General features: G+C 46.2%; 1 long non-coding RNA gene across 1 annotated transcript in view; it reads left to right on the top strand.

Moving 5' to 3' along the window:
- Window positions 1–8104, top strand: part of LOC134485265 (uncharacterized) — a 36463-nt gene extending 28359 nt beyond the window's left edge. The window contains exons 2-3 of the long non-coding RNA XR_010063326.1: window positions 6679–7273; window positions 7885–8104. This is a non-coding gene — a long non-coding RNA (uncharacterized LOC134485265). The remainder of the gene's footprint in view (window positions 1–6678; window positions 7274–7884) is intronic.
- The last annotated feature ends 6487 nt before the right edge of the window (window positions 8105–14591 follow it).

The following is a 14591-nucleotide window of genomic DNA, read 5'->3' on the forward strand; positions in this document are numbered from 1 at the left end:
GGTTGGGGTGAGGGGGCTGAGACTCCAGCCCTAAGACATGAGATTTCATTGCACCCCATTGCCTCCCTCATGAGGCAGGAAGTGTTCCCCAACTTCGCAAATGAAAAGCATGAAACTCATGGGAAGTCACTTCTCAAGGTCACCAGGTAGAGAGGCAGAACAGTGTGTCTCACCATTCTCTCTACCGGGGTTCTGTTGCCCTGTATCCCAGTTTCTTGGCTGTGACTCAGTTGCAGTTCTCTACTTTAGCCTATCACAGCCCTCTCCCTTGTAGCCACTAGAATTCTGTCTTCACTAAAGGCAAGATAGGCTTGCCCGTCTCTGGTAGAGGAGCCAGCAATGCACCCGCCTTGGCCCACCCAGCACCAAAGAGACAGAAGGTGGCTCTGGCCCCCCAGAAAGGACTCATGGTACCCTGTGATGTGTGTAGCATATGATGGCATTCAGAGACACAGGGGCCCAGAGAACTGGAGAGTGGCCTTTCTATTGTATTTCATTTCACAAACACAGCAAAAACAAATCCTGCTAATAGGATTGCAGACTCTGCAGGCCTAGGCAAGTGATTCTAAGGAAATGGAAAGAATCTCGACACACCTGGAGATTGATTGCAGGGCTGAGACAATGACAGACACCCAGAAATTAATCAGGAGAGCTGCCTGCCACTAAATAGAGGGGTGGAGGCAGGACACGAGGCTTTTGATTCGGGGCCTGATTCTTCTGCGAACTCATAGATCCCAAGAAGGAGGAAGTGTCTAGGCAGCTCTGCATGATTTTCAACCACACCAGACTTTCCCCAAAGACAGGGAGTTTGGCTGACTGCAAGGAGGAGCTTCTCCCTGTGCAAGTGTCATCACTGTGGCCCCGTGGCCCATGTGACTCCCTGGACTTTCTGGTCCCTCTTTCTAATCTTGGGTTGGCCTGCCAGCTGCTCTAACAGAGCCAGTCTTTATACTGCTCTCTGGATGCTCTGGTGATTTGCCATCCAGGGCCTCTGATCTTTCCCTTTTGCCACAGCCTACTGTGGTAAGGAAGCTGCAATTGAACAAACTGGGGACCAATTGGACTTGACAGATGCCCGGAGGGAAAGAAGGTAGTGTAGGCTGCCTGTGCCTCACAAGCTCTGGATCTTTGAGGTTCCCACATTTCTATACAAAGAGATCTGTTATGAGAAGCCCACCAGAGATGACCACTCAGATGGTTATACCTAACTGAAAGTTTTTTTCTTTCACCCAGCCGGGACTACACTCAGGTATTTGGGACCCAAGCTGAGTATTTAGGGTAAGAGGGTTTTTGAAGACAAAAACCACATACTGGCATCTCTCTTGGCAGCTGAGGGGGCAAGGTTTTGTGCAAGCAAGCAGTTTAACAGAAGCTAAGGTAAGTTAGCTGTGGCATCTTAACCTTAGGTTCCTAGAATTGGGTGATTTTCTGTGGGTTTCTCCATCAAGGAGAACAAATTCTAGTTGAACCTGAAATGGTCTCAGCAATAACATAAGATGGAGGAGCCTCCTCACTGTCTTGCCCTGTCACAGATCCACAGATATAAAATCCTCAGGAGACATCCAGAGTCATCATGAACTTGCCTTTGATCTTCCAGCCTATATTATGATGGAATTTTCTGGAATGGTCTATGCTTGTACAGAAATTTCCCATCTATTTGGGTAGTTGCTATCAGCCCCAGCTCTCTCATTCCCTCCCTGTCCTGCCTCTGGAAACCCTTCTCTCATGACATCTCCACATCCTGCTCTGTTTGCCCCTTGAAATAGCAAGTAAAGGTTGCTAGCCTGCACCTATCTTCTCTTGTGAAGGGTTTACTCTTAGAAAACAGGAGGCTGACCCAGCACTTATAGTCTGAAGCAGATTTTAACCTTGGCTTTTTTTTAAATCAACATAACAAAGCCAAGATGCTTTAGTGTTTTTCTGATTGCTCATCTGTTGGCATCTACTTTAAAACTTTTAAATTCATTTTCATGTGTTCTGTGGGTGTTCTGTTTGCATGCATGTCCATATACCACACTAGTACCTGCTGTCTATAGAGGACAGAAGAACGTATTCGATCTCCTGGAACTGGAGTAACATATAGTTGTTAGTTGCCCATGTGGGTTCTGGGATTCAAGTGCAGGTCTTCCAGAAGAGCAGCCAATATTCTTAGACTCTGAGCCATCTCTCCAGCCCTAGCATCTATTTTTTTTTAAACTCATCTCAGTGTCATGAACAACAACAACAAAAAAAAACAAACAAATAAACAAAAAGCAGTGCCCAATGTAAGGTGCATGGGATGCAGACAACTCTTAGGAGTGGTGAGTGCCTGAGTGCCAGATCAATTTCTGACCTTGCTATCCTGTTGCAGATGCACCTGTTTGAGTTTCAGTCTTCCGGAGCCTCAAAACAATCGTGGAGAACAATTGGTTTCATTTGTTTTCAGTTTAAGACCTAGCAGGAACTTCTGTGTGGTGCCCCCTGTTGGTGGAAAGGAGCTACTGCTTCCTTAGCATCATCCCTGTCTCTTCTCCACAGCAAAAGGCAGAAATAAAGGTAGAGCCCAAACCTTTTAAAACGTCCATTCCAAGCCAATGAAAGTGATGTGTTTGGAGGAGAACTGAGTTCCCCCTGGAGAAGTAGACAGTAGTGCCTCTGTGGAGAGGTGGACTGGGCATATGCAAATGTACAGAGAAGCCCCAGTCAGACTCTGGGCTCACAAGGTGATAGCCTAGTGGTACTGAGCTTAGCTCAGGGTGTGTTTGTAGTCCTGATATTTTCCCCTGCAGACCACTGTGCAACCAACCTGCCAAGTTTATGTTCTGGGCCAACTGTCTGGGTGTGAGGAGAGCAGAGGGAGGCTCGTCTCTAGGTCAGCATTGGAACTGTAGAGAAGCTGTCATCGGAGATGAGTAGGAGTTAGCAGGAGCATGGGAGGCTGACTGGACCATTTCTACTTCACCACACAATGCTGAGAGCTCAGGAGGGTTTGTTGTTATTCATTTGCAAAGAGTGAGAACCTCTTAGAATTATGAAAGTAATTAAGAGGCAACATGGCATGCAGATGCAGGGATTCTGATGGTTAGATTACAACACCTGCCCTTTCTCTGGGGGAGCTGCACACATGCATGAGCAGAACCCAGGCAGGGATATAAGACCCCATACACTCATGCCATGCTAATGCTGTGGACTGGCTCATGAGTGGGCACCTGGCTAGAGCTGAACCATCCAGAGTTGTTCCCGATCGAAGTTTCAGGTTGGAGCAATCTGGAGGTAAGAGGAGCAAAGGGATGAGGTAAGAGCTTTGGGCTGGAAACTGGGCTAGAGTGGAATCTCCAGGCAGAGGCAGTAGGATCCTTAGTCCTATTCCTTCATGGCCCAGCTGCTACTCAAATTCCCGTGTTTGGGTGAGATGCCTTTCGTCTGAGCTTGTTTAAATTGCATTTGTATTACTTCAGATTAAAGTATGCTTTGTTCACCAGCTTTCCACTGTTGTGAAAAAAACTCCCAGAAAGTTAACCTGAAGGAGAAAACCCTTACCTTGGCTCAGGGTTGCACAGGCTTCAGTCTCTGGTTCCTTAACCCCATTGTTTTGGGCTTGGGTGAGGCAGAATCACAGTGAAGAGGACATGGTGGAGTAAAGCTATTCATCTCGTGATGACTGAAAGGATGGGGAGGGGTGGAGAACTGGGTTGTGAACCCTCCCAGGGGCATACCCCAGTGACTCATCTTATTCCAACTCCAGTAGCACCCTCAGCTTTCTACATATGAACTTTTGATATGGGGACTTAAGATCCAACCACAGAGGCTGGAGATATGACTCAGTGTTTAAGAGCCATTGTTCCCTTCCAGAGGACCCAGGTTAGACTCCTGGCATCCACATGAACTCACAACCATCTGTGACTGCAGTTCCAGGGGGTCCAATGTCCTCTTCTCCCCTTTTCCACAGGCACTAGGCATGAAGGTAGAAGAAACTCCTATACACATTAAACAGCAACAACCAAACCACACTGTGTTGACTGTGCATACTGTGCAGAGAAACAAACCTTTCCTAAGTACCCAACAGACCAGGCACTAATGCCCTTCAAACCTGCCTGCCTCCACCTGTGCCTTAAGAAAGACCTTTGCAGGGGCTGGGGATTTAGCTCAGTGGTAGAGCGCTTACCTAGGAAGCGCAAGGCCCTGGGTTCGGTCCCCAGCTCCGAAAAAAAGAACCAAAAAAAAAAAAAAAAAAGAAAAAGAAAGACCTTTGCAGTCTGGAGAGATGGCTCAGAGGTTAAGAGCACTGACTTCTCTTCCAGAGGTCCTGAGTTCAATTTCCAGCAACCACATGGTGGCTCACAACCATCAGAAATGGGATCTGATGCCCTTTCCTGGTGTGTCTGGAGACAGCTACAATATACTCAAAAATAAATAAATCTTGAAAGAAAGAAAGAAAGGAGGAAAGAAAGGAAGGAAGGAAGGAAGGAAGGAAGGAAGAAAGAAAGAAAGAAAGAAAGAAAGAGAGATCTTTGCCTGGGAAGGCAACATTGTTGCAGAGGATTCAGCTACTTTTAAGTATGTATATAGATCACACAGAAGCAAATGAACTAAGTATAACTTTGGGATATTTCATAGCCACTTTTTCCTGAAGACTTCCAAGTTGCAGCCTTTGCTCTGCTGCCCTTCATCTGACTTTGACATGCCTGTGCTGGCTTGGGGAGCACTAGGCTGGGATGGGGGACACTGAGTTGGGATAGAGGAGTGCTGGGGTCCCTTTCTAGTCACATGATGTCAGGTAAACCACTGAGCCTGTCTGAGGGTTTATCTTGTCATCTATGAAATAGGGAGAATGCTAATACTGGATACATGGACTTATTGGAAACAAAGTTTTAAATTCAAGTTCTATGACTGTTGCAGAGTGAAAGCAGACCACATGGACTGACAGCTCTTCAATCATCAGATTCCGTTCAATGCCATTTAATAAGTATTTGCTGAGTGGTCACCACATGCCAGTTCTGTTTGAGGATCTTGTCATGATCAAGACAGACAAGATTTGTTCTAAGCGATCAATGTATCTATGGGACGGCAGAACACCAACAATTTAGAAAACTTTGAATGGAGAGATTCCCAACAAAGGAGAAAAAAACAAACAAACAAACAAAAAAAACCAAAAAAACAGGACAGAGCGAGTGGTCTGTGTACTTGAAACAGGGACAAAATGTGGGGCTCTAGGTGTCCATAAATATAATCCTGTGGAAACCAGATTTGTTATGTGTCATCTTGCCAAGCCCCAAGAGTCACAGTATTTCTAAGTATCTCTTTCCAAATTCCATTTTGTCCAGCCCTACCAACCAGCACCCTCATTCCAGCACCCTCATCCCTGCACCCTAACCCAACACAGCACCCTCACCCCAGCACCTTCACCCCAGCACACTTATCCCAGCACAGCACCCTCATCCCAGCACCCTCATCCCAGCACTTCACCCTCATCCCAGCACCCTCATCCCAGCACCCTCATCCCAGCACCCTCATCCCAGCACCCTCATCCCAGCACCCTCATCCCAGCACCCTCATCCCAGCACCCTCATCCCAGCACCCTCATCCCTGCACCTTCACCCCAGCACACTTATCCCAGCACAGCACCCTCATCCCAGCACTTCACCCCAGCACAGCACCCTCATCCCAGCACAGCACCCTCATCCCAGCACCCTCATCCCTGCACCCTCATCCCTGCACCCTCATCCCTGCACCCTCATCCCAGCACCTTCACCCCAGCATACTTATCCCAGCACCCTCATCCCTGCACCCTCACCCCAGCACCCTCATCCCTGCACCCTCATCCCAGTGCCTGCAGCCCCACTGTTCAGCATTTCAGCCTTTATGATGTACTTTTTGTGCATTTCATTTGGCATTCCCTGAGGCTGATGGTGCAGGTGCATCAGTTCTGTCCCAGACAATGAAGAGTTAAGTGATTTGATTGGTGTAGCTCTGGCCCCAGATCCTGAATCAGGGTTTCTAAGACCACATTGAGTGTGTCTTTTAGGAGGGCCACATAGCTGATGTGTTTATCATTTGTGATCTCACTCCCTTGTCAGCAGTAGTCCCATGTATTCCTGTGAATCTAAGGTCAGCATCCATTTAACTGTAGATACCTTGCAAACTGACAGGGTATAAGTTTAGGCTCACTGGCCTTAGGCCACAGGCATGCAAGTTCTCCAAAGGGAACAGCATTAGTAGCCCTCACTCACCACTCCCTCCTTGTGTGAGCACCAGCACATTCTGCAAGAGAGATGCAAAGCTTCAGGCAGATAACTCTCTGTGACCACTGGATGTCAGCACTGACCAGTGCTTGATAACTGAAGCACTTGGTGAGATGGGCAGGGCCCACTGCACCAGAGTTTCAAGTGGATCCGAGATGAACATTGACCAGAGGCAAAGAGCACACTAGCTACATTTTCTCAATAAACCGTCTGGTTCCATCTCTGCAAGCTACTGTCCTTCCTTCTAGCTCTTCTGGACCTGATCTTTAAAAGAATATGTTATGGTTTGAATATAAGCCATCACACAGAGGCTTGTGTGTTGAAAGCTTGGTCCGCAGGTTGTGGTGGTATTTTAGGAATTTGTGAAACAGTCAGGAGGTTGACCTGTTAGAAGTAGGTCACTGGGATTTTGAAGGTCATTCCAGACTTAACTATTTCTTTATCTGTTGTCTTCTAGGAGACGAAGAATCTCCTTTGCCCCATGTTTCCACTGATATGATGTTCTGCCCAAACACATGAAACGAAGCAACCAGGATGGAATGCTCTGGAACTGTTAACCAAGATAATTTTACCCCTCCCACAGCCTTTCCTCATATATTCTGAAATTGCACATTTATTCAGATGCTCCTGGCATGTGAGCCTTGCCCCTTGCCTCTCCAGGCCTCCTCCTCTTCTGAGAGCTTTTTGTTTTTGTTTTGTACTTAGGGTAGCCTTCCAGACCAGCAATCTGGTACACACGTCACAAGGGGTCTCAGTCTTCATCGACTGAGACTAAGCAATATGGTGTACACATCAACTGTCGGCTGTGGGAACTATTTACTTGGTGAATTCCAATTTAGCCATCCTAGGACCTGGAAATGTCTCCAGCACGGACCTGGATGGCTCCTTCAAACTGCCAGTGGATCACACCGTGCAATTCCCCAGCAGGAGAAGGCCTTCTCTTCTCACAGCTAGTAACGGGGCGAAAGCCCCCATTTCCTCTTCTGTCGAATGTTGAGATGGATCCTAGGGGCTTTCAGAGATACCCTTCTTCAGTGCACTTTGTTTCTCTGGTAAGTTGGTCTTAGGGCATGACCTGAGTAGCCATATTACCTGGCTCCCCTCATGATGAGGGAGGTGGCAGAGCCTCAGCTTTCCTAGACAGTTGGTTAAAAAGTTTAGACCTTAGGTTGTCTATAAATATGGGCAGATTTATAGAGAGGTCAGGCAATCTTCAAAATTCACAGCCATCTTCAGATAAACCCCTGGGTCCTGGCAAAAGGATTTCATAGGAACATACATATGATAACAGTTATGTGGGTTAGTTTGTGAGCCAGGTAGATCAGAGGGAGACAGGAATGAGGTCAATGGGTTGTGAAAGAGTTGTAACACAACACTTCCTGGGTGTGCACATGTGTTTGAGAGATGGGGAGGGGGAAGGGAGAAGAGGAGGGAGAGAGGAAAGGAGGAGAAGGAGGAGAAGGAAGAGGGGAGAAGAGGGGAGAGGAGGGGAGAGGGGAGAGAAGGGAAAGGGGAGGAGATCGGGGCAGGGGGAGAGGAGAGAAGGGAGGAGAGAGGGGAGAGGGAGAGAGACAGCTTTTTTCTGGCCCCTAACTTTCTCTGCCAACCTTTTCACTCAGACCTATCCCTTAAAGCTCTATTCTCATGTCTTTCCCACTTCTAGGTCAACTTCCTACCTGCTGAGACTTCCAGCCTCCCTTACCTGGCTGCAGCTTCTGCACCCCCCCCCCCCAGCCCTGCTGTTGCTTTGTTTCTCACACAGACTCACACTTGCCTAGGTCTCAAACTGACACATTTTTACCCACTTCTGCTCATATCCAACTAGAACACCTTTGACAAAATGGCTTTGTTGATATAGAGGACATACATGATACAATGTATCTATTCACAGTGTGGTATTTGACTTTCGTTAAGTCACTAAGTCAATTTGATTTCTTTCTTTTTTGTTTTTTTTTGCTTCTTTGTTTTGTTTTTATGTTTTTCAAGATAGAGTTTGTGTAGCCCTGGGTGTCCTGTGGCTCACTCTGTAAACCAAAATGATTTCAAACTCAGAGATTCACCTACTTCTGTCCCCTGAGTGCTGGGATCAAAGGAGTGTGCTACTACTGCCAGGCAAATTATTTATTTTCAAGGCAAGGTATTTTTATGTAGTCTGTGCTGGTCTCTAATCTGGGATCTTCCTGTCATAGCTTCCTGACAAGTGTGTACCACCACATCTTGATAAGAATGGAAGCAACGTTAACTAAGAGACAAATTACTTAGATGTCAACATTGAGTTGCTAATATTAAAAAAATACTTTCTAAGTTAGTATTTCCAGCCATACAGAAAGGACAAAAGAGATCTGCTAGATATTCATGCTCCTGCCATTCAGCTGGAATTATTAGAGATCCTGGAAGCCTTTTGTAAGCCTCTCTGTATTTTGTTTCTCTTATCACTGTAACTATGAGAGGAGGGGTTTCTTACTAGTTCAGAGTTAGAGGAGGTCCAGTCCACAGAGGTTGGGAAGGCAGAGTTCATGGTGACAGACATGTGACTAGGATGACCCACATCCCCAGAGACAGGAAATAGAGCCCAGCTGTAAACCCTAAGGCCCGCTTACCCCCTCCGGCAAGGCTTCACCTCCTTAGGTTCCATACTCATTTTAAATAGAGCACCAGCTAAGGCCCAAATGTACAAATGTATGAGCCCACAGGGGACAGTTCATACTCAAATCATAGTGCATTCTCCTACTCAAAGGTAAATCGTGAAGGTGATGTTTCTCATTCCCAGGAATGTCTTGGTGCTGGCTCTGTCTGTACAAGTAAGCTCCTCTAGATAACACTGTCCATCGTTGTGTGCTACAAATCTGTATGTAAGTTCCCATATGAGTTGACAGATGGCCGAGCCTGTCAGCCCTAGGGAGGTGGACAATGGGTATTGTTTCAAGTCTGACGCCAGTCTGAGCTACACAGTGATGAGTTCTAGGCTAGTTTAGGCTTCAGAGTGAGACAGTTTCAAAAAGTGGAAAGAAAGAATGGAAAGAAGAAACATCAGGTAGAGGCATTTCAATGTATCCTTCTTTCTCCACTCAACCCAATGATGTTGAAGTTGAATTTTACCAATACTCTCAGCAGCTCTGCTTCAGTATTCCTATGCAGCTGAAATCCTTTTGCAAGGTGTAAGAAGCACAGGGAGAGACCCCCTTTTTAGCCATTTCCATTTTTAGAGATGTAGGATAGCCTGATGGTCAAAGCCACCGGAGCCAGATTCTGTGGCTTTGGGTCTCCGGTCTGCTATCTATTACCTGGGAAGATTTAGATCACTTACTTAACTTCATGCCTCTGTTTCCTTGTATGCAACACAAAGCAATATGGCCTCATGCTTTCCTTGTAGAGTTCTTGCAAAAGCCTGAGTATGGGGGCTGAAGAGATGGCTCAGCATTTAAGGGTGCTTGTGTCACAGTAGCAAGGATTGGGGTTCAGATCCCAGAATCCAGGTAACCACCTGGGTGTCCCACAAAAATTCATCCCTAGCTCCTAGGGAATCTCACACCCTTTTTTGGCCTCTGTGTACCCCTGCATACACATGCCTGTACTCACACTGACACAAACAGAAAAAATGACTCATACACACACACACACGCACACACACACACACACACACACACACACACACACACACGCACGCACACACAAATAGATAAAAATCTCTTTAAAAAACCCTGAGGGTGGGTGGGTTACAGTGTAGCCGAGTGAAGTTTGCTAAGCAGATGGCATGAAACCCAATTGGCCCTGCCTCAAAGAGAAGGCAGCTGTATAGACACTCATGTTGGAGCAAACTGGAAGGCTGGCATCTAGAGAGCTAATTGTCCACTTGTTCTACACCATCTTCTGTGCTGTCTCCTGGCACAGCAGTGAAGAGAGGTCCCCCAGTTCCTATCACTGCATTTGACCTGGCCATTTCCCCATGTCACCCTTGTTCTTGCTCCCACCACACACACAGACGCAGTGACCTGTGACACCAAGGAGCACCCCTAAGGTGTTGTAACCCCACCTCCCCACCCCCCACCCCCACACATTACAAATCTGGAGGTTGTCAGCTATTTTTGGTTTCTTCAACTCCTTCTAATCTTTTCCAGTCTAAGTTTGTCTTGCTTAAAGGCAGGAATGGAGTCCCAGTGTCTAGAAAGGGCTAGAGTTAGCTCCTGGGCTCAGGAAACAAAGCCACCGAATGTGTAAGGGTGTGTCTATCTCGTCCCTTTGTGTTTTTTGTTTTCGTTTGTTTGTTTGTTTTAAGATTTATTTATTCTATATAAGTACAAGTATATAAGTCTTCAGACACACCAGAAGAGGGCATCAGATCTCATTACATATGGTTGTGAGCCACCATGTGGTTGCTGGGATTTGAACTCAGGGCCTCTGGAAGAGCAGTCAATGTTCTTAACCATTTAGCCATCTCTCCAGTTCCCCCTCCCCCTTTTAAAAGATATGTGTTTGTGGTTTTGGTTTTTTAGGACTTTTGTTGAGCAGTTAGTCTGTATTTACCAGGGCGGGGAGATGGCATGGTGAGTAAAGTCCCTTCCATTTGAGCATCAAGGTCTGACTTTGGATCCCTAGCACTGGTGTAAAAGCTAACTAGGTACAAAGCTGCATGGTGGTGGCACATGCCTTTAGTCCCAGTACTCAAGATATAGAGACAGGTTGATCTGAGTTCAAGGCCAGCCTAGTCTATAAAGCCAGTTGGAGAATAGCCAGGGCCACAGAGAAAAATCCTGTCTCAAAACAAAACAAAACACACAAAACAAAACAAGAAATGACCACCACCATCACCACCAACAAAAATCTAGGTGTAATTCTTAACTCTGGTGCTGAAGGATCAGAGAAAGAAGCCTCACCAAAGCTCAGTGGCTTATGTATGTAGTGTGGCCAGTCAATGAGTTCTGGGTTCAGTGAGAGACTCTTCCCCCAAAAGGATAACCTGAAGAACAGTAGCAAAGACATTTGGTATCAACTTCAATACGCATTTGCACACATGATATATATATATATATATATATATATATATATATATATATATATATTGAAGAAGTATAAGATATATGCATTATCACACACACACATACACACACACACACACACACACACACACACACACACACACTCGAGAACATGGGCACAGGCACACATCCATTTCCTAAATTCCCTTAACAGTTGGATGTCAAGCGCAGACTGGGTGGTAGGGAGGCATAGGGGTGAGCGGTGAGCATAGAGGTGGAGGGGGGTGAGAAGGGAGGAGGTGAGTGGTGAGCATGGAGGGGTGTGTGTGTGGTGAACATGGAGGCAGAGGACAACCCACTTGCCACTTGACAAGTTTTATCTCGTCTTACCATGAAGTTGGAGTTTTCCTGAGGAAGCCATGTCAAGGTAGACAGAGTCTCTCCTTTAGGAGATGACCCATGACTACTCTCTCATGTGGCTATTTTCTTCTCAAGTAATCCGCAAATAGTAGAACAGCCTGTCATAATTGATTCCAGAATCAGAGTTTGGAGAAAGACAGTGTCTGACATTTCATCTTTCTTAGGGCTTCAACGTTATTTTCCCTAAGGAAAGAAGGAAGGAAGGAAGGAAGGAAGGAAGGAAGGAAGGAAGAAGCTGCCTGTGTATATGTATGTACATGTTTTAAGAAACCAAAAACCTGGGCTTTGCAAAGATGGTTTAATAGTAGACGTTTAGGCAAAAATAGTACATTAAGCACTTTTCGCATTGCTGTGATGGAATATCTGGTGGAACAACTTAAAGAGGAAAGGTTTGGCATCACCTACAGCTAAAGAAGCCTTTGCTCAGAGCTTCAGAAGTTTTGGGCAGGGACGGCATGATCAAGGTTATGAAATCAGGAGCATGTGCATGGGGTCCCTTGCATCTTGGTGGAAAGCAAGGAACAGAGAATGTAGACCAGGACCAGAAAGAGGTATAGCCCTCAATGCTCTGTCAACTAGCTACTTCTGCCAGCATGGGTCCAAAGATTCTACAACCTCTCCAAAGAGTGCAATCATCTGAGGTTAGATGTTCAAACACACGAGCCTATGCAGTACACTCCAAACAATCGGTGGGTCTCACAAGCCTCTTGTCAACTTTGATCAATTAGTAGTAGAAGGCTAGAGTGTTTCGGTGAGGAGGATTCTTCGAGTGAGTACAACACCAGAGGGGAAGAGCTGTAATTGATTAGTGATGTCTATCACAGCCCTCTGTGTGGAAGAGAGAGAGCAGCAAAGGCAACCACTCCTGTGTAAATTAGACTAAGTTTTCTCTTATAGCATTTGATAGTTGTGAAAGATATTTTAATGAGAATATTTTTATTTAACTGTTCTGCCAACTGGGTAGACGCAGTAGGCCTAATATGTTTTCCCACTAGTAAATTGGTCTGTTACATGTTTATAGGTATTGTAGCAGGCTGTGTGGGACCCCCTCCCCAAGAATATGACCATTAGTTTCTTTTCTGCTCTTGTATGCTGCTCCTCGAGTGAGAAGTGTTCTAGTTTCTCTTCCCTTCAATATGGTTATTCTTAGTGACTTGCTTAGCCCATGAGATGCACCTGATGCACCATGATACCCACAAACTTTCAGAAGGTCTTCACCAGCTTTCATTTTCTGCCTACATCTTCCTGAAACCTTTGGACTTGGAGCTCTGATCTGCCACCTAGGAAACCACCTTCCCAGAGAAGACTTGAGGCTAGAGGAAGAATGCAGCTGATTCCAGTCAAGAATCTCTCCCACCAAGGTCTAGCTATGTGCGGAACTTCCAGGACCCTCCTTCCCGGGTCCTTTGCCAGTTGCAAACCCCACCACATCACTGACAAAAGATGGTGTGGAACATTTTGACTCACACAATAATCAAGGGCAAAGCCTGCTGTTGGGAATGACTAAGTTTAGGGCTGTTTGCCACGTAGTAATGTTAAGTAACAAGAAGACTGACCTGGGTTTTGGTAGGGGTAAGTAAGACCTGCTTTTGATCCACATAGGTCAAAGTCTTTTGGGAGAGATGCACACGTGAACCTACAAGCCAAAATGTGGTGAAACCAAGCATGCCAGATTTAATGGGGACCCAAAAGGCAGGCGATGTCCCCACCTAATAGGGTAGGGAGGCAAACCAGCAGGGGCTAATCTGTCTTTTGACTTCAATGATTTGGGATCTGTTGAATGGGACAAAGAAGTCATTTTTTAAAAAAAGAAACATTTAAAATAGGAGAGACGATATTCTCGCCTCAAGCCTACATTAGATGACTTGCCCCTTCTGGCCATATCTGATAGGTCTGGTTGTGGGTAAGTACTCAAGTTGAGCCAATCAAATTTTCCTCCAATTGAACTGAGATTTAGAGGTGTCATTGGAACCGAGTCATGATGGCAGGAGCCTTCTAGTGCTGGGTGTCTCAGCTTTGGGCTTTGGCACTGTGGACATCTGGGCTTGTCCATTCTTTACAGGGATAGAAAGAGTAGCCTTGTATGCTTCACAGAATGTTTACAGCATCTCTAGGGCTCCACCCAGTGAACACTTGCAGCATCCTACCACAAGGTGTCAGTGTTCCCTGCCTGAGGGTGGGAAATCGCCTCTAATTGAGAACTACTCCAGAAGGACAGAATCCCAGGGCAACTTTCTCTTGTTCTCATTGAAATGCAGTAAGCTCTTCTACCTGACAGTTGTCTCAGAACCTCCAGGAGTCCGAGCCAGTATCTATATCTTGCAACCTAAAGAATCCGGGCTGGGGATTTAGCTCAGTGGTAGAGCGCTTACCTAGGAAGCACAAGGCCCTGGGTTCGGTCCCCAGCTCCGAAAAAAAGAACCAAAAAAAAAAAAAGAATCCTAGAGTGCATGGTACAGCGGGTTACACAGCTAAGTATAGGAAGTTTGAGGAGCAAAAGCTATGGGTGCAGGAAACAGTACCTCAGAAGCAACCATGTGTCTGGAGCTTCATTCAGAAGGTGATGGCAGGCGTCGTACTGCAAGGACCAGCCACACTTTGCAGGCCACACTAAAATATGCAGACCCGGGGAATGTGCCTCTGGAAAGGAGGATGATGCTTTCCATGGGTCTCTGACCCTCTGTTGTGGTCTCAGGACCGAATAAATGTCTTCCTGGCTACTCCTTGTGACTCCAAAGATTGGAATTCCAGAGAAGGTTGATCCCTCTTGAGAGGTTGGTTGTTTCTAGAGTTAAGGCCTATTTCATAGACAAAAGCAAAGAATTTAAGGTGCTTTTAGAGTTATGCTGGATCTCAGGTGAGGACTCAGGTGGCTTGAGTCAGATGAAAACTCATTATTGCCCACTGCGCTGATGTGAAGGTGTGTGTGTGTGGTTCTTCCAGTCAGACGGTTTCAGGGAACAGGTATGTGCTG

The sequence above is a fragment of the Rattus norvegicus genome, chromosome 1, assembly GCF_036323735.1.
Source record: "Rattus norvegicus strain BN/NHsdMcwi chromosome 1, GRCr8, whole genome shotgun sequence".
Taxonomy (NCBI): Eukaryota; Metazoa; Chordata; class Mammalia; order Rodentia; family Muridae; genus Rattus; species Rattus norvegicus.